A 19735-nucleotide genomic window follows, 5' to 3' on the forward strand; every position below is an offset into this window, starting at 1 on the left:
TACTCTGCGATCAGGCTGATGTATATGTGCAGTGGGTAATATCAGCATTTAGGCTGATAGACTGTTCACAAATACACATACCAAAGGGGAGAAAAGTGGTTTTTGTAGAGTGGAAACTATATTTCTCCTTCTTAGTGGTCCACTCTTCTGGCTATCTGGTGTATCTGCACTCATGGGGAAAGGAGGTGGAAATTTGATTCCCAATGAGGTTCCAAGCTCTGTTCCTTCTTTCTAACTTGAATTTAGAGTTTTATAACTTAATAGTGAGGTTTTATCTATTGAGTAAATATTAATTGATTGCCAGCACTCTGCCAGGGTCTAGGCATTGAGGATGTGGCAGTGAGCAGGACCAGCTTTTAAACCTTTTATTTTGACATACTACAGTAAAGTTGGAAAAATAGTACAAAGAATTCTAGTATAATATCCTTCACTTAAATTCTCCAGATGTTAGTTTTCACCACAGTTGGTTTACACACACGTGTACACAGATGCACACACTTTTTTCCTGAACCATTTTGGAACTGAAGACATGATGTCCTTTTACCCTTACATGCTTCCATGTATGTTTCCTAAAAACAAGGACAATCTCTTATTACCCATGATGCAATTATTAAAATCAAGGAGTTAACATTGATGATTCTTCCAGTTGTTTCAATAATAGACATTATAGCAAATTTAAATCCCTGATTATATGTTGCGTTCAGTTGCCATGCCTCTCAATCTCCTTTACTCTGGAACAGTTGATTAGTCATTCTTTGTCTTTTACAGCATTGACCCATTTGATGAGTATGGGCATGTTTTATAAAAGGAGGTACATTTTGGGTTGTCTAATGATTCCTTATGATTAGATTCAAGTTGTGCATTTTGAGCAGTAATTCCACAGAAGTGATATTTTGTCTTTATCTATTCCTATGAGAAACTATGAGTTCATACCGATAACTCCAATCCCAGTTCAGCACATAGGGTTCATTCTATTTTGCTTCCTTCCCATATTTTTAGCTCCCGTCTTTGACAGTGAGAAACCAGCTCCAATATACTTACTTTTTTACTTAATTCTAGGTTGCAAAGAAAGTAGTTTGAGAATTGCTAGCCCATTCATCTGTAAAAGGAAACCCTACTAGCTAGTATTCAATATTTGTTTAGAGTGTTGTTTTGTTCTTAGCCTAATAAATATGGTTGCATTTATGATACTGCAAATACTATGTTTGTAAGTTACTTGGGGTGTGTGTGTGTTACTCATTTGAAATATGAGTCCAGTTCATTTGTTTCTGTTTATATTTCACTTTAGAGTTTTCTCTCATTCTTATTGAGAGAGAGAGAGAGAGAGAGAGAGAGAGAGAGAGAGTGTGTGTGTGTGTGTGTGTGTGTAAAACATGCAGTGTTTCCAAAAGTCAGTGCTGTACCAAAAAATATTCTCAGAACAGAATCACCTCCTATTCCTTCTATGTCATACCCATCTCCCTTTTTCACCCGCTTCCTATAACCATCTAATAATCTTTCTCATTTCCTATTCATTCTTGCTGTTTTTCTTTTTGCAGATATATATATTTCTCATTTGAACAGATACACATATTTTAAAATTTTTTCCTCTTTCTTACACAAATGTAGCATACTATATATACTCTTCTGTACTTTTTTTCTTAATACTATATTCCTAAACCATTCTGTATAAGTTCATAAGATTTTCTTCATTCTTTTTTCAACTGCAGGATACTCAGTTAATTATGTATGTCAGTATATCATACGATGACATTTTGAACCAATGTTTAATTGTGCTGAGTAAACTTTTTTCTCTTTCAGTTATAATTAGTTTGGAGAGCCAGTTGGGTCTTGGTGGTAATCGTATATTGTAATCATCTCCCCAAACTCCATAGTTTGGTAATAAATTAACATTTTTAACAAGTGAAAAATGCTTATGTAGATACGTAATGACTTGAGGTCTTAGTTTCCTTCTCTATAAAAATGAAAGCATTAGTCTAGGTGATGTCTAACGTCCTTTACATCTTGAATATTAAAAACAAAAAGAAAAACCCAATACAGCTAATTCAGTTTTTCACTACTGAGTATGCTATTAGCTTTGGACTTGTCTTATATGGCCTTTATTATGTACAGGTACATTCCCTCTATAACTACTTTGTTGAGAGTTTTTATCATGAATGGATGTTGAATTTTGTCAAATGCTTTTTCTGCATCATAGGAATGAGATGGGATCATATGATTTTTATCCTTCATTTTGTTAATGTGGTTTATCACATTGATGGATACGCAGATATTGAATCATCCTGGCATTCCTAGAGTAAATCTCACTTGATCATGGGATATGATCCTTTTAATGTATTGCTTAATTTGGTTTGCTAGTATTTCGTTGAGGATTTTTACATCTAGTTCATTAAGGATATTGTCCTGCAATGTTACTCTTGTAGTGTCCTTCTCTTATTTTGTAACAAGGTAAAGCTAGTCTCATAAGATGATTTTGGAAGTGATCTCCCCACCCCCTTAATAAGTTCCTTGGGGGATGAATGGTTACAATTTACTAATGTAGTTATATATAATATGAGTATCCAAGAACTCTGATGATCTGCAGATAAGAAATATTAGTTTATATTTTTTACTATGTATATTAAGAGAAATTCTATGTCATCAGAGGCAAAAATTACCCCCAATAGTTGTTCTGAAAAAAGATTAAAACATCAATATATTGGAAACTAGAAGAAATGGATTAATTCCTAGAAACATACAACCTACCAAGATTGAATCATGAGAAAATAGAAAATCTGAACATACTGATTCCTAGTAAGGAGGTTGATTCTGTAACCAAAAATCTCCCAACAAAAATGAGTCCAAGACTAGATGACTTCATGGTAAATCCTACCATGTGAGATGGAGACCAATCATGTGGTAATGGTAGCAAAGGATCAATAAGCAATGCTAGATGTAGAAATCATACTGAATATTTACAAACAGAAGATCTTTATCTTACATTGTTATAAAAGAATAAGGTAAAATATCACACAGATACTTTCTGGATATTTTTAATGTCTACTTGAATTGGGTTACTGTATTATCCTTTGCCAGTAGATAACACTATCTGATATGATATCCTCTCAACAACCAGGATATTATATTCCTTACATTCTAGACCTCAAATACTTTTTAAAAATTAGTTTCCTTTATTGTCTGTTTTATAAAATTGAAAGTCTGTATTTCAAGTTTCTTGAAAATGAAGGTCATTTTAATTATCTTGAACATTTTAACATTATAAAAGCTTTTCCTTTATTCCTCTTTCTTTTCTCCTTTCCTTTCTCCATTTAATCTTCAGAGTTTGCATTTTCCCTCTTCAATGAAATTTCTCTTTTTCTATAGTATTGCAAGTAAAGTGACACTTGATTTTGCTTTAGTTTGATATGGTAGCAGCAGAAGCATATGAAATTTCTTCAAATTTCTTTCCAACTCTGGCTCTAATTTTGTTATTTCTGAGCACATACATTTTTTGAAATAGACATTGTATTTTTCCCTTATAAAACTCAACACCCAGGAAATGAATAATCCAATTAAAAATGGGCAGATGATTTGAACATTTTTCCAAAGAGAATATACCGATGTCCAATAGACACGTGAAAAGAGGCTCAACATCACTGATTATCAGGGAAATACAAATCGAAACCACAAGGAGGTATCACCTCACACCTGTTAGAATGGCTAAAATCAACAACACAAGAAACAAGTGTTGGTGAGGATGTGGAGAAAGGGGAACCCTTTTGCACTGTTGGTGGGAATGCAAACTGGTGCAGCTACTCTGGAAAACAGTGTGGAGGTTTCTCAAAAAGTTAAAAATGGAATCACCTCTGATCCAGCAATTGCACTAACTAGGTATGTATTTACCCAAAGAATACAAAAATAACTAATTCAAAGGGATACATGCACCCTGATGTTTATAGCAACGTTATCTACAATAGCCAAATTATGGAAACAGCCTAAGTGTGCATCATCTGATGAATGGATAAAGAAGTTGTGGTGTGTGTACACACACACACACACACACACACACACACACACACACACATATATGCATATAATGAAATATTACTCAGCCATCAAAAAGAAGGAGATCTTGCCATTTGCAATGTGGATGGAGCTAGAGAGTATTATGCTAAGTGAAATAAGTCAGTCAGAGAAAGACAAATACCATATGATTTCACTTATATGTGGAATTTAAGAAACAAAACAAGCAAAGGGAAAAATAGGAGCAAACCAAGAAACAGACTCTTAAGTATAGAGAATAGACTGATGGTTACCAGAAGGGAGGTGGGTGGGGGGGATGTGTTAAACAGGTGATGGTGATTATGCAAGGCACTTGTGATGAGCACTGGGTGTCATATGGAAGTGTTGAATCACTGAATTGTACACCTGAAACTAATATTACACTATATGTTAACTAATTGGAATTTAAATAAAAACTTAAAAAGAAATAGATACTATATTTCAATTGGGTATTTCCCAAGTAACACAGTGCTTAAAAAAGTCTAGGAGAAAATATCAGTAAGTATTGATGTGATCCTCAATAGAGAAGAACTTCCTAAGCCTAAGGACAATGGAAAAAAATAAAAGATTAATAGATTTATGTGTTAATAAGTTAATATACACAATATATTTAAATACAAAAATAATAAAATCATAGATTTAAATGGCACACTAAAAATTTTTAGTTCTTTAGTTTTGTTTAAAGATAATGCCTCATGCTGTGTATGATATGATCATGTTCATAAATCTCTGGGAGTATAAAATGTTACAACTTTCCTGGAATGTAACTTGGTATCTTAATATCAGGAATATTGAAATTACCCACAGCATTTTTTTGGACCTCAGGATTCTGTTATAAGAAAATCTATTTTAGGGGTGCTTGGGCGGCTCAGTCGGTTGATCTTGGAGTCAGCCCTCAGATTCTCTCTCTCCCTCTCTCTGCAGCTTCCCCACTTGTGCTTGCTCTTACGTGCGCTCTCTCTCTCTCTCTCTAAATAAACATTTTTTAAAGAAACAAAACAGGGGTGCCTGGGTGGCTCAGTTGGTTAAGCGTCAGACTCTTGATTTCAGCTCAGGTCATGATCTCACAGTTGGTGACTTGAAGCCCTGTGTTGGGCTTTGCACTGACAGTGAGGACCTTGCTTGGGATTCTCTCTCTCCCTCTCCCTCTGCCCCTCTCCTGCTTGCATTCACTCTCTGTCAAAATAAATTTTAAAAAATCTACCTTAAATAATTGTACATGTATATAAATATTTATATGTAAAGATACTTCCTGCAGTATTATTCAAAATCAATAAAAATAAAAATAAAATCAAAAATAGAAAACAATCCAAATATTCCTCGGCGATTAAATATAGAATTGTGTACTTATACAGTATAGTATTATGAAGTCATTAAAATGTTTGCAAAAATTTTTATAAAGTTTTAAAATGCTTATGTTATAATGGTAATTAAGACAGGAAGATAACCTGCATAAAACATGACTTCATGTATTTGGGAGAAAAGAGAAGATTCAAAAGACATATACAAATTGTGAGTGATTTTTCTTTTTAAGAAAGAAATTGTGAGTGATTTTTTTTAAGTTTATTTTCAGAAAGAGAGAGAGAGCGAGGAAGGAGAGCATAAGAGCATGAGTGGGAGAGAGAGAATCCCAAGTAGGCTCCGCACTGTCAGTGCAGAGCTTAACATGGGGCTCAAACTCACAAACGGTGAGATCATGACCTGAGCTGAAACCAAGATTTGGACACTTAACCAACTGAGCCACCCAGGCGCCCCTATATCGTATTTTAATGAAGGGAAAAACATTGAAAAACAAACATAGTAGAGATCACATTTGCTGTGAAACATGACAGTAGAATTTTCGGATGATTAATTCTTCAAGCAGTGTATTGCATATTCCTAAAAAGAAATAAGACAGGAAAAAATGGAAAAAGTATTTTTTGTGTAAAGGTATATTTTGTTTACTCATATGGCAAAGCATACTCATTCACCGGACATTGTGAGAATACCTTCTAGGTTAGGAGCAAACTACTACACACTCACGTTATATCTGCACAAAGAAGGCATGATCCTTGACACCAGGGATCTTTGTATCTAGTAGGGAAGATAAAAGATGTTCATAAAGAATTGTTAAGCTAATGCATTTAAGATGATGTAAAGCATGATAAAGTATTCTGGAAGTCTGGAGGTAAAAAGTCACTCAGGGAGGATGAGAAAAGATTGTGGAAAGGGTGACATTCAGATGGGCCCTTAGAGAGTGAGTCTGATTTCAGTCTTTAGAAGTACAAGGGAATGCATTCCAGGCAGAGGAAAGACATAGTCAAACAAACATGAGATGAGAAAATATGGGAGCAGCTTCTAGATCAATGAAAACTTTTTAAAATAACAACTTTTTATAAGACTTTATAGTCTAGTGGTTTTAATGTATTTACAGAGGTGTATAACTGCCACCAATAATCTAATTTTGGAACATTTTAGAACATTTTCATCACCCCCAAAAGAAACCCTGTTACCTATTAGTAGTCAGTCCCCATTTTTCTTCCTCTCCAGATTCTGGCAACCATGAATCTATTTTCTGTCTGTATGGATTTGCTTATTCTGGACATTTCATATAAATGGAATCCTATAACATGTTGACCTTTTCTGACTAGCCTCTTTCACTTAGCATGACGTTCATCCACGTTTTAGTATGTATCAGTACTTTATTTCTTTTCATTGCCAAACATTATCCTGTATGGATATACCACATTTTATTTATTCATTCATCAGCTGATAGGCATTTGGGTTGTTTCCACCTTTTAGCTGTTGTGAATAATGGTGCTATGAATGTGTGTGCAAGTTTTTATATAGGCATGTTTTCAGTTCTCTTGGGTTTAACCTAGGTGTGGAAGAGCTGGATCATATAGTAAGTTCTCAATTGTTGCAAGCCTTTGGTTAATTTCCAAAGTTCTGGAAGACTTGATTCTTCACATTTGCCAGTATTCTTATTGCTTTTATGAATGAGCAACAAGATTTTTTTCTAAGATCTTTTTAAAGATCCTTGCACTGCCATTCTGGAATTGCTTCTCCTGAATACTGTTTGTTTGTGTGCCATGAGGTGGGTTGGTGCCAGATGCTGGTGTGCCTTTTTAAGACCATTTTTTTAAAATGCTTCTGAGCAGGAGTGCAACTTGTTATTCCTTGGTCATAGAGCTGTTTATGCCTTAGAAACTGGAACAGAGCATACAGATGCCTCAGTGCATTTAGGGGCACTTTCCACAGGCCAATAAAAATAACTCTGTGGAGAGCCAAAGCATAAGAGGCTCTTAAAAACTGAGAACAACTGAGGGTTGATGGGGGGTGGGAGGGAGGGGAGGGTGGGTGATGGGTATTGAGGAGGGCACCTTTTGGGATGAGCACTGGGTGTTGTATGGAAACCAATTTGACAATAAACTTCATATATTGAAAAAAAAAGGAATAAAAAATAAATTAAAAAAAAAAAAACTCTGTGGGGAAAGCATGGCAGCATGCATGACACACTGGGTAGACCTGGGGATGTGGAAGGGAATGTTGAAGAGAATATCAAACTTTGCTACTGCCTGTTTGAGATTGAGCTGCTGTATATCATTTTCTTGTTTTTAGCTGGGATAATATTGCTTCTCCATACAAGAGATATTCTCTGGGCATAGAGGCACTTTCCCCATGACTTTTCTTTACAGGTGGGGGAGGTGAATGCACAGTTCCTTTACTAGTCACATCTCAGTAGCCAGGGACAGAAATCAAGTATCTTATCTTGATAAGTATGTTATCAGGTGTCTTATCAAGTACAGGTAAGAATTGAAAGACCTGGGGAAGTTTAACCTGGAGGAGAGTGAATATAAGGGGTTAATAGGGCATCTCTCTTCAAAAAGCTGAAAGATAGGCATGTGGAAAGCAGAATAAATTTATGTCAACTTCTGTAGAAGACAGTACTAGGACCAATGGATCAAAGTTGTAGGAAGGTGGATTTTTAGGTCTTCTAAAAAGAGATCTGGCAATAAGAGCTGGTTTCTTCTGTTCAAAAGTAGTTAGCACCAGCTACTTCTTAGGGATTGTCAAAGGAATTCCTGATTGAGAGAAAGTCTGAAACTAAGGGGGCCTTGCTTATTTGAAGACTACATCTAATATTTTTCATGTGTCATAATGCCTATGAAGAGAAGTGGCTTGCCTCAGACTCTTGCTTAAACAAACCTTAGTTCATTTCTATTAGTTCCTACCCAAAAGTGAAATTTTCCTTTAAGAATATAAGGGACCTCTCAGAATTCAAGGAATAGTTGTACAGCTAGGCTCAGGAAAAAGAACTAAGATAGCTGTGAGGAACTCAACTGCACCTTTGTTTTAATACTCTGCCTCACTGACATGGTTAGTTTCCAAATACCAGCTTATGTGCCTTTAATTTGAAATTTTCATATGAGATGCTCTGATTGCCTTGTTTTGAGTCATGAGTCTACCCTTGATCCAATCAGCTATAGACAAGAAGAAAGGGTCATATAATAGAAGTAAGATTAAAATGGTGGCAGGCCTAGGCTTTCTCCTCTGGATAGTGGTCAGTAGCTCTAAGAGGGGAGATAGAGTAAGTCACAGACTAGCTAGACACCCCCCAAAATATTTATTACATTTTCAAAAATGTCAGCCAGGATTTCGGCTGTTTGAGTCTGTTTTGGACAACCGATATTTATTATGTAATTATTATATGCAAGGTGCCATGATAGATGATAGGCAGAATGTAAAATATAATATATGTTCCCTGACCTCTGGGTACTTACAATCACTTTGTCCATTAGACTGTTCATTGTTTAATTGGTTATCTTGTGTGAATTTCACTTTGGGAGGACTAACCTACTAATTATGTAGAGGCTCCATATAAACTTGAGAACATTTCTCAGTTGTATATTAAAGACATTTGCTTTTTCTAAATGTCCCCGCATGTAATATTTGTATAGGTCAATGCTAAAAGACTGTCATAAGCTCAAGTCCCCCAAATAAGCAAAATGCCCAATCCTTCCTCCCCAAAGATAATGAGTTGTATGTCTTACATTGCTGGGAATATATCACATTAAAATGTGTGCTTATTTTTATATGTACATAAGGTGGAATATAACATTAAATTTTTTTTAATGTTTATTTTTGAGAGAGAGAGAGACAGAGCTCGAGCAGGGAAGGGGCAGAGAGAGAGAGGAGACACAGAATCTGAAGCAGTCTCCAGGCTCTGAGCTGTCAGCGCAGACCCGGATGTGGGGCTCAAACCCACAGACTGTGAGATTATAACCTAAGCTGAAGTCAGATGCTAAACCGACTCAGCCACCCAGGATCCCTGAAGATAACAAATGTTTTAAGTGTCTGTGAGCTACCCAATATGCTAGGTATGTCACATATATAACATACACATGATGTGCAGATCTTATATTAAGTATTATGTATATTCTAATCTTTCATTATTTGAAATATAATATGTACACACACACACACATATATATATACACACACACACATTAACTGAATAGCTAAGAATATTTTATTATTTTCTGTCTGTGTTTGTCTAAGTGGAATGTCATATTAAAACCTTATAAAGATAATTAGTAGCTGACTTAGCATATTGTTTGGATGTTTTCTAAGAGACCAACTTTAGCTATGATACAGAGATACTTGATTTCCATTTGAATCGGTCATTGGTATATTTAACTATAACTTGGTCTGTTGAAAATCCTGAATTTTTAAAGCTTATTTATTTTTTTGAGAGAGAGAGAGAGAACACACGAGGGAGGGGTAGAGAGTGAGGGAGAGACAGGATCCCAAACAGGCTCCGTGCTGTCAGCGTAGAGTGTGACATGAGGCTCAGTGTCACAAACCGTGTGACCTGAGCCAAAATCAAGAGTGTGCCACTTAACTGATTGAGCCACCCAGGTGCCCCCTGGGTTTGTTTTAAATGGCTATCTAAGTTTTAATGCTAGAAAGGAGTTAACATGCTATATACCTTCTTGTTTTTGGCGTTTCTATGGTCTTAGAACCTAACCGACTTTGCTATGGATATTTCTCAGAGCTTATTTTTTCCAAAATAATAATTTTCTTTTTTAGAGTCTAGTGTTCAGTTATTTTCCATTGTTCACATATTAACTTTCCACTTTGCCAGTATGAGTTCAGTATTTAAGGTGTATGTTCAATCAAAACTTCTGCAGGCAAATTATTACCCAACTTTTGAAGTTTCAAGTTGTCTTCACAAATTATGCTTAAATTGTAGTCACAGTCTGCTTAGAAACTTATGGTTCCATTGATTTTTCGTAATATTTATGGCCTTTAAAAAATGTACATCAATCCCACAGAGATCTTAAGCTCTACTTAAGAGCATTTTCTTCTGCCTAAACTGGTATGTTTGAGCAAGCAGAGGATATCATACTATTAGTTTCTCTACATTGTTAGTTATAGCATATGATATTACTAGCAGTGGAAGCTAATATTTTAGAATTGGAATGAACCTGCCTATCTCAAAGAAATCTAAAATTTTAGTTGATTTTTATTTCATTGCTGCTGTGCCCCGTGTCGTGAATATTAGTCAAAGTGCATTAAGAAACATAAAAGGCAAAAGACAAACATTTTTAAAAGTGTGTATTGTATTTTTTTCCTCACTCTATAAGACATTGGCTGCATCTATGCCAACTGTTTTAAAACAAATTTTATCCATTCCTATCTGTTTCCAAAAAGATTTCTAGTATGTTCCCTCCCTCATACCCTCTCCCCTCTCTCACACACGTGCACACACACACACACACACACACACACACACACACCTCTTACAAATCAAAGACCATGTCTTTTTCCCTTTTCGCCCCCTTCCTTCACACCTGTCTAAAATTATATTCTGTATGCGTGAAAATGATAATTATATATCATGGTGGTTATTAGGTAGTTCACAAATTTCCTGAAGAACAGGTAGGAAGAACAAATGAGGTCCTTCTGTGATAAAAGATTAGAATGTTTGACTCTGACATCAGGAGATTAGCCTTAGTGTTCTTAATCATACTTTTGTAAACCTGTAATCTTCCCCACCCCCCACTGTTATTTTCCTGCTTCATGCCTTGATTTTCCTATTTGCAAAATGAGAATAGAAATTGTTGCTTCCCATATACTTCATAGAGAATTTGTGAGTAGGTTAGTGTTTCCTTCCCCAGATGTATTAACTCAATCTTATTTGTATATTTTCTTTCCATAGTTCTGATTCCATAATGTCCAATTGTGTGTGTGTGTGTGTGTGTGTGTGTGTATTCCATTCTTTTATTTACATTCCTTTTTTTTAAATTCTTTTTTTAATATTTATTTTTGTGAGAGAGAGACAGAGCATGAACAGGGGAGGGGCAGAGAGAGACGGAGACACAGAATCTGAAGCAGGCTCCAGGCTCTGAGTTGTCAGCACAGAGCCCGACAGGGTTTGAACTCACGAACCTTGAGATCATGACCTGAGCTCAAGTTGGCCACTTAACCCACTGAGCGACCCAGGTGCCCCTCTTTTATTTACATTCTTTTCCTTTCCTGGGATTTTTCAAAATCAAAGCATGTTAATCACATTCCATAATGCACTTGAGTACTCAAGATACTTATCAGATATGGACAAATGTTTGAATAGCTGCATTTGTTTTTGAGCATCTATCAAAACCTAGGCCCCAGACCATTGAAGGGTATACCAAGAGGGGTGTCCCCAATCTGAAGTGCAGGTAGTTTCAAGGTGAGTGTTCTAGCCTTTTTTTTTTTTTTTTAATGCTCTCTCTGGTCTGCTCAGATACCTTCTTTTCTTTTAATCTAAATGATCATTTGTGAAATAATGCCATCACTAAATGTTGAATTTGGTGGTCTCTTTAAGTGCATTAACTGAAAATTCTAATTTCTCAGCTGAAGATTAGATGTTTTGCCCTAATACCTGACATCTATCTGCCTCGTCTGTCTGATACTGATTGAGAAAAGAAATATAGTTCAGTAGTCAATATCTGGTGTCATCATTAATTACAGATAAGCTCTTAATATTTAAATGTCAACTTAAGAAAAAAAGACATTGAAACTTAGACACAAACTATTCATTGATAGACTTTTGCTGAAGGTCAGAGCCATAGTAATGCTTAACCACTTTTAAGGCTGTGCAAAAAACCTGGACCTGATCTGCTTTATGAACTTCAGTGAGAATAAATACTTAGTGGAAGCCCAAAGGTCTTTAGTATTAACATGACCTTAAAAATTTACCTTGTCCTGGTAGCTTTTCAAGTCAGGAATTAACAGTTGAAGTCTCTATTACTTTAACATGGCTCTTGGAGAACTTAGAAATTTTTGTCCTATAATGAGATGTTAAAGGATGTCATTGTTTAGTACTGTTTGAGTTCTAAAGAGGGTGTTCCAGAGATCATAGGTTTGAGTTGGCATAACTGGTTTTGAGGCTTTTTATTTTATTTTTTCTGTTCCGTCAGAAGGTGGCCAAAGATTCAAATGCGTCTTGAGCCTGCTCCTAGAATGTGTGGGCAGAGCTGTGGTCCTAGCTTGGAAGAGCATCCTCAAGTTTCTTTTTAGATGTGGCCTCAGGACGTGTGTTCAGGTCACACAGCCACATCATTAAATGATACAGGTGTTATTTAGAAAAAGAGAGGAGCCAGAGCAGAATCTTATTTTCTGGCATTTAAAGTTGGAACCACCTGTCTCAAAACTTAGTTCTGTATTTATATGTATTTCCTCATGGTAGACAAATAAATTAGACACAGCATCTAATTTTCCCCCTTAATTCAGAATTAAGGAAAATACGTCTTAGTAGGAATCATTCGTTAAACGTTAATGCTGCCTCTTTTTTATTGCAAGTACCATACTAATTTGAAGAGAAAGTTAATGAGGAGAAATTTGCCTTTATGGCAAAACACTATGATTTTTTTTGTTTTATTTTGTTTTTTAAGTTAATTACTGTTTTGTTAGGAGCTCTTACCAGGGCCATGCTAATGGGACATTGAGGCACACACAGCTTGACCTACACATTAACAGAAGTTACTGATTTAGAGTGATAAGTAATTTTTCCCCCTAAAGAACCATTATGGGAATATTTTGACAAATGAGAATTTTTTTTTTATTTTCAATTTCATTTATTTTTCAAGAGGAAATACATTCACCTGGTTCAAAATTCCAGAGGCACAGAGCAGTATGTAGAAAGAAGTCTTTCCCTCACTCTTTTCCCCAAACCACCACATTAGCCTCCTTGAAACCCAGTTCCTGCTACTAGCTTCTTTTGTTTCTTTCCATCAACATATTATGCATATAGATGATATATGCACATGTATGTGTGTATATATAATATAAACATATATAAACAATATTTTCCTTTTCACACAAATGCTAAGTTACTAACACTTAATTAGTATTGTATATCTTATTTTCATTTAACAATGTAACTTGAAAATCATGCTATGTTGGTACATAAAAAACTTCCTTGTTATTGTGGTCTTATGGTGTATATTGTCTGGGTCATATGGTGGATCACCATTGTTTTTTTTTTAACTAGATCCTTACTAATGAACATTTAGGTTGTTGCCAATCTTTTATTTTCATTAATGATGATTAATGTTGCTTACTACTTATTTTTCATTTTCAAATTCATTTCCTGCTTTTGTCAGGGCCTGGATATTGGTACTATGAATGGAGAGCTATATATTCTGACACATCTGAGGTGTTTGTATATAGACATCTGGGTACATGTACCCACTGCTAACCTAATTCTAGTCTCTTTCCTTAGGATACTCAGCTAAAGTAAAATTTATTTGTTGGGATCCTTATGTTGTACAAGTGCTGGGTCATAGCTCCTATTGGCAAACTAAAGAGTTACAATTACTAACCTGTGACTTTGATTACTATGATATATACTATGTTTCAGTTAGAAGAGATAGCCATATTTGGTTAGGGTTAATGAAAACCACATCATTGTTAAAATAGGGTTAAGAAAATCTAAGCTCTTAGGGTAAGATGAGTATAGATAATCAAATCAAATTTACTCTTTGCTTTCAAGGTCTCCATATATAATTTCAGCCTACATCATATAACTCTCTTCAGGCCATAGCTGTACATTTGATGATCAAAAACTTATAAGATAGTAATCAGATATAGTAATTATAAAACAAAATCATTGAGCATGTTTGTTGACCTATGGTAGGTTATGCTAGATCTTTATTGAGTCATATGAAGCACACAAAAAAGAATATTGTCATAGCAAACAATGGGGAAGTTTTCATATTCAATCACTGGAGTATTCATTTCCCCTAAAGTTTTCACTCAATGAATTATAACTCCTGGTCTCTTAGCTTACTCTGATTTTGTGTAGAAAACACCATTACTTAGAAGTGTAGTATATAAGGGGCGCCTGGGTGGCTCAGTTGGTTAAGTGTCTGACTTCGACTCAGGTCATGATCTCATCATCAGCGAGTTTGAGCCCTGCATCGAGCTCTGTGCTCAGAGCCTTGAACCTGCTTCAGATTCTGCGTCTCCCTCTCTCTCTGCCCCTCCCCCACTTGCTCTCTGTCTCTCAAAAATGAATAAATGCTAAAAAAAAAAACTTAAAGTGTCGTATCTATGAAAGACAGTTAATAGGGAAAAAAGCCATTAGAATTGTTTTATATTGACATTGGTTCGATGGCTATTTAAGATAGAAATGGAGAATATTTCTTATTTCTGGATTGTCAAAAAATATGTTTCCATTCATGTAAATAAAGCATCCTGATTTAGATTTTTGTTGTTGTCTTTGTTCTCTGAGAGAAATATAAAGAATTCTACTTATTTATTTTTTATCTTAGGAATAGGAAGCATATCAACTAGTACAACAGATGGTTACATAGAGTGGAGAAGACAGAGGTGAGAATGAGAGAGAAGTAATCTTTTTGTTTCTCAAAGCCATGAGCAGGAATAATAAAACATTGTATGCATATGGGGGTGTTTTGTTATTGTGTTCATTTTTATTCTGAGTAGAGAAAGGACTCTTCATAAAGAAATGAATAAATCTTTTTTTAAGTTTTTATTTAAATTCCAGTTAGTCAACATACAGTGTAACATTAGTAATACTAACTACAGTATAATGTTAGTAATTCAACACTTATATACAACACCTGTGCTCATGATAACAAGTGCCCTCCTTAATCCCCATCACCTGTTTAACCCATTCCCCTACCCGCCTCCCCTCTGGTAATCATCAGTTTGTTCTCTATGGTTAAGGGTCTGTTTCTTGGTTTTCCTCTCTTTTTACCCCGCACCGCCACTCCAAGTTTGCTTTGTTTCTTGAATTCCACATATGAGTGAAATCCTGTGGTGTTTATCTTAGCATAATACTCTCTAGCTCCATCCATGTCATTGTAAATGGCAAGATTTCATTGCTTTTATGGCTGAGTAATATTCCATTATATATATACACTACATCTTCTTTATCCATTCATCAACAGATGGACATTTGGCTGCTTCCATAATTTGGCTGTTGTTGCTAATGCTGCTATAAACATCAGGGTGCACGTATCCCTTTGGATTTGTACTTTTGTATTCTTTGAGTAAATACCTAGTGGTGCAAGGTATCATTGGATCATAGGGTAGGTCTATTTTTAGCTTTTTGAGGAATCTCCATACTGTTAAGAAATGAATAAATCTTATTAGAACTTGTTTCAAATATATATATTTTTATTCTCAGAGCGGGAATGCTAAATCATTATTTAATTTTTTTTTCATTATTTAAATTTTGTCTCCATTTATTTTTTATTTTTTTATTTAAAAAAAATTTTTTTTTAGTGTTTTTATTTTTGAAGGAGAGAGAGAGAGACAGAGCATGAGTGGAGGAGGAGCAAAGAGACAGGGAGACACAGAATTCGAAGGAGGCTCCAGGCTCTGAGCTGTCAGCACAGAGCCCGACGCGGGGCTCGAATTCACAAACCGCGAGATCATGACCTGAGCCGAAGCCGGACGCTCAACCGACCGAACCACCCAGGCGCCCCGTCTCCATTTTTTAAAATGTTTATTTATTTTGAGGGAAAGAGAGACAGAGCATGAGTGGGGGAGGGGCACAGAGAGCAAGGGAGACACAGAATCCAAAGCAGGCTCCAGGCTCTGAGCTGTCAGCACAGAGCCTGATGCTGGCTCGAACTCACAACTGCAGGATCATGACCTGAACCGAAGTCAGACGCTGAACCGACTGAGCCACCCAGGCGCCCCCCTCCTTTTTTAAAAAATTGGACAAACCTGTTAACTTTTACTCTAGAAAGTGTCATATCTCATTTTATAGAGGAAATACTCAGGTTTATCACCTTGTGACTTCCTGATCTTGTGGCATTTGGAAATAGTGTTAATGTTACTGTGGTAGTACTTTGATTTTGTAACTGTAGACCTACGCACTATTAACATTTTCGACTGGATAATTCCTGGTTGTGAGGGGCTATTCTGCCATTCTAGTGTATTTAACAGCATCCCTGGCTTCTACCCCCTTAGATGCCAGTAGCAATATCTTCAGAGGCACAAAAATGCTCTCAACTGAGAATCACTACTATAGACATAGGCGGTGATTCCCCACAGCAGGTTTCAGTGTGGATCTCACACAGTATTCGACAGTCTGATGCACTCCACCAGTATTTGTGATCTGGAACAGCAGAGCAACACAAAGGTACAAATTTGGGGGCAATTTTTTTTCTTTATTTTTGAGGGGGCAGTATTTTTTTAAAAGGCCACCACTCAATTTGGGGAAGATTCTTGAAGAATCATTGAGCTCTTAATTGGTTGGTTGATTAATCAATTGATAGATTCATTCATTTAATAAAAATATATTGAGCTCTTGCTATAGGCCAGTCTCAGTGTTGGGACACGTGTGTTGCTGTGTGGTTCATGTGGCTGTATGTAGTGGGTTGGCGGGAAGTAAGCCCGTAGGTAGACCTGTGAAGAAGCTCTTGGGTGTAATATAGGTGAAAAATGATGGTTGCCTGGATTTAGGTAGTGACAGTGGCATGATGAGAAGAGATTTGCTTGATATTTAGGAGCTAAAAACATTAGGATTTGGTAACTGATTGGAGCAAGAGAGAAGTCAAGACTAATTCCCAAGTTTAGTCTTAGTTAAAAGAGTGGCTTAGTTAAAAGAGTGACGAGTGGTAGCATTCATGAAGACGAGCAGAGTGGGAAGAACAGGATTCTTTTTGAAGGGGGAGCAGATACTGATTTCCGTTTTTAACACTTTTCTTTGGAGGTAGCCTTTGAGATATCCAAGAGGATGAGCTAGACAATGAACTTGGGAATTGCAAGGATCCTATCTGTTTTGTTCCTTGTTGTATCCTGTTCTTCATGTGGTGTCTACCTTTCTAGGGATGGAAACAGGTTTAGGCTGGATGTATAGATTTGGTATTTTTCAGGGAATAGTTGGTTTGATTGAAACGAAGGAAGCACATCAAAGTGTCTAGGGAGAGTTCCTATAGAAAGAAGAAGGCCTAGCATTGCAACATTTTGGGAGGTATATTCAAGGAACTGAAGAGGAGGGGCTGCAGAAGTCTGAGGAAAATCAGGAGTGTCTGAAGACAAGGGAAGAGAGAATTTTAAAAAGAAGGGAGTGTTTACTGGTTTTGAATTCAATTAAAAAGTCAAGTAAGATGAAGACTGATAAAATGACATTGGATTTTGCAACTAAAACATGTTCATGACTTTTTGAGAACCTTTTTCAGTAGACTGATGATTGAAAGAGTTCAGTAAATTTGGTTAAATACTAAGTGGGAGTTGAGTGGATGGAATGACAGGTGCAGGTCATGCTTTGATGTATTTTGGCTATAAAGAAGAAAAGAGACTGAAAATAGTATATGATGGAGGTATGGGCTGCAGGAGGGCACGAGGGTTTGAACATGTTTAAATGCTGATAGGAAGGAGACAATGGAGACAGAGAGGTTGGTATAGGAGAGGAGAACATGTAGATGGGAGCAACTTGAGATGGGATGAGTCCAGAACACAGGGAGAAGGACTGCTCTTAGATAGGGGTAGTGTACCCTTCAAACTGGAGGGATATTGTTAGTGATAGAGAAGGTCCATATTCTACTGGGATTAGCTTCCAGTCTTGGGAGTCTTTCAGGAATTATACTTCTGGGGCTTCCTAATGGTTCAGAGTGACAGAAACATTAAGAGACCTCTGGCAAAATCCGTACCGTTTCTGAATTTCCTGGGATCCACTGATCCCCAGAGGTTGGATCCATTTGATTATTTGTCTTTATTTTCAGTAGCAGGCATATATTAGAATTGGATTCTGAACCTATGGATTAGGTTAGGATTTGGGGTCCAATTCTTGTCTAAATAATCAGAGCAGCAGGGTATTTTGAGACCCTCAGGAAACTTAGCCAGGTGTTGAAGTACAACCTGGAGATCACCTAGATCCCATATTTTAATGAGCAAATATGCCATTCTCATTATGACTCTTCATTATTACTAATCTATATGATGGATTGTTGATTGTAGAAAACTCTGTGTTATCATACTATTAAGCTGAAATTTTACCGTTCAAATGTTAAAAGGTTGATTATAGTTCAGGTTCTTCTGTGGCTTGATAGAGGATAGTCTTTGGAGCCAGAAAAAAACTAGATTCAAATCCTGATTCCATCACTCCATTACAGACTGAGCCTCTGTGGCCTTGAGCATGTCATTTATTCTTTAATATCGTCATGGGAATACCTGGTAATGTCTAATTTGCATCACAGTCACAAAGATTAGAGGTCTTGCATATATGCCAGCACATTGTTGATATTAATAAATAGGAGCTGATATTATTTTTAATTATATAAAAATAATTTATTATTTACTATTAGAAGACCCTTAGTGAGCATACTCTGAATTAATTGTTAGAGTACCAAATCAAGGGGCACCTGGGTGGCTCAGTTGGTTGAGCATCTGACCTTTGATTTCGGCTCAGGTCATAATCTTATGGCTCATAGGCTCGAGCCCCGTGTCAGGCTCTGCACTCCCAGCATGGAGCCTGCTTGGGATTCTCTTTCTCCATCTCTCTGTGCCCTTCCCCTGCATGTGCAAACACATTCTCTCTCTCTCTCTCTCTCTCTCTCTATCTCTCTGTCTCTCAAAATGAATAAGTAAACTTTTTTTTTTAAAGCATACCAAATCAAAATTGAGGATTTTCTTTTTTATCATGGGTCTAAGAGAGATTAATGGTGATGTCCTTGGTATAAATTTTGGTAGTCTCAGAAATTTTGCAATAATCCTGGGCCAACTAAAAACAACTTTTATTGGCCTACATATCATCATAGTAAACAAAGAGAAAAGAGGTAAAATTCTCGATTTTTAAAGTATATGGAAACAAATTTTATTGGATCCCTGTTATTTTCCATTAGTGTATCTTAGCTAGAACATGTCATGGTTTTACAGAGTTAGCCTCTTCAATCCTTTTTTTCTTCTGTTTAATAACTTCTTTTCCCCCTTCTTCCTTTGCTTCAGATTATTGGAAACTTTCTCATTGTTGCAGCATTTGGTACTGTCAGTCACGCCAGGAAAGCTTCTTACACACTAGAAATGCTGTGGGATGTATGTGTGAGAGAGAGAGAAAGAGAGGGGAAGAGCTGGGGAAAGAGTGGGGGCAGAAGAGGAAGGATGGTGTCTAGGATAATTGTGCTGGTGTTTTTCCAAGTATCTTCAGAGACCTGTTTGTCTCTGGTTTAGGTACTCTATGGGCCTAACTGTTCAA

At 36.4% G+C, this 19735-nt stretch overlaps 1 protein-coding gene and 1 long non-coding RNA gene across 6 annotated transcripts in view; both read left to right on the forward strand.

Moving 5' to 3' along the window:
* Positions 1–19735, forward strand: part of RAD51B (RAD51 paralog B) — a 644260-nt gene that overhangs the window by 195581 nt on the left and 428944 nt on the right. The gene's annotated exons all lie outside the window — the stretch shown is intronic.
* On the forward strand, positions 1849–14969 carry LOC131517395 (uncharacterized). The gene is made up of 2 exons (XR_009264574.1): positions 1849–9401; positions 14841–14969. It is a non-coding gene; the product is annotated as an uncharacterized LOC131517395 (long non-coding RNA).

Source organism: Neofelis nebulosa, chromosome 7 (genome assembly GCF_028018385.1).
Source record: "Neofelis nebulosa isolate mNeoNeb1 chromosome 7, mNeoNeb1.pri, whole genome shotgun sequence".
Taxonomy (NCBI): Eukaryota; Metazoa; Chordata; class Mammalia; order Carnivora; family Felidae; genus Neofelis; species Neofelis nebulosa.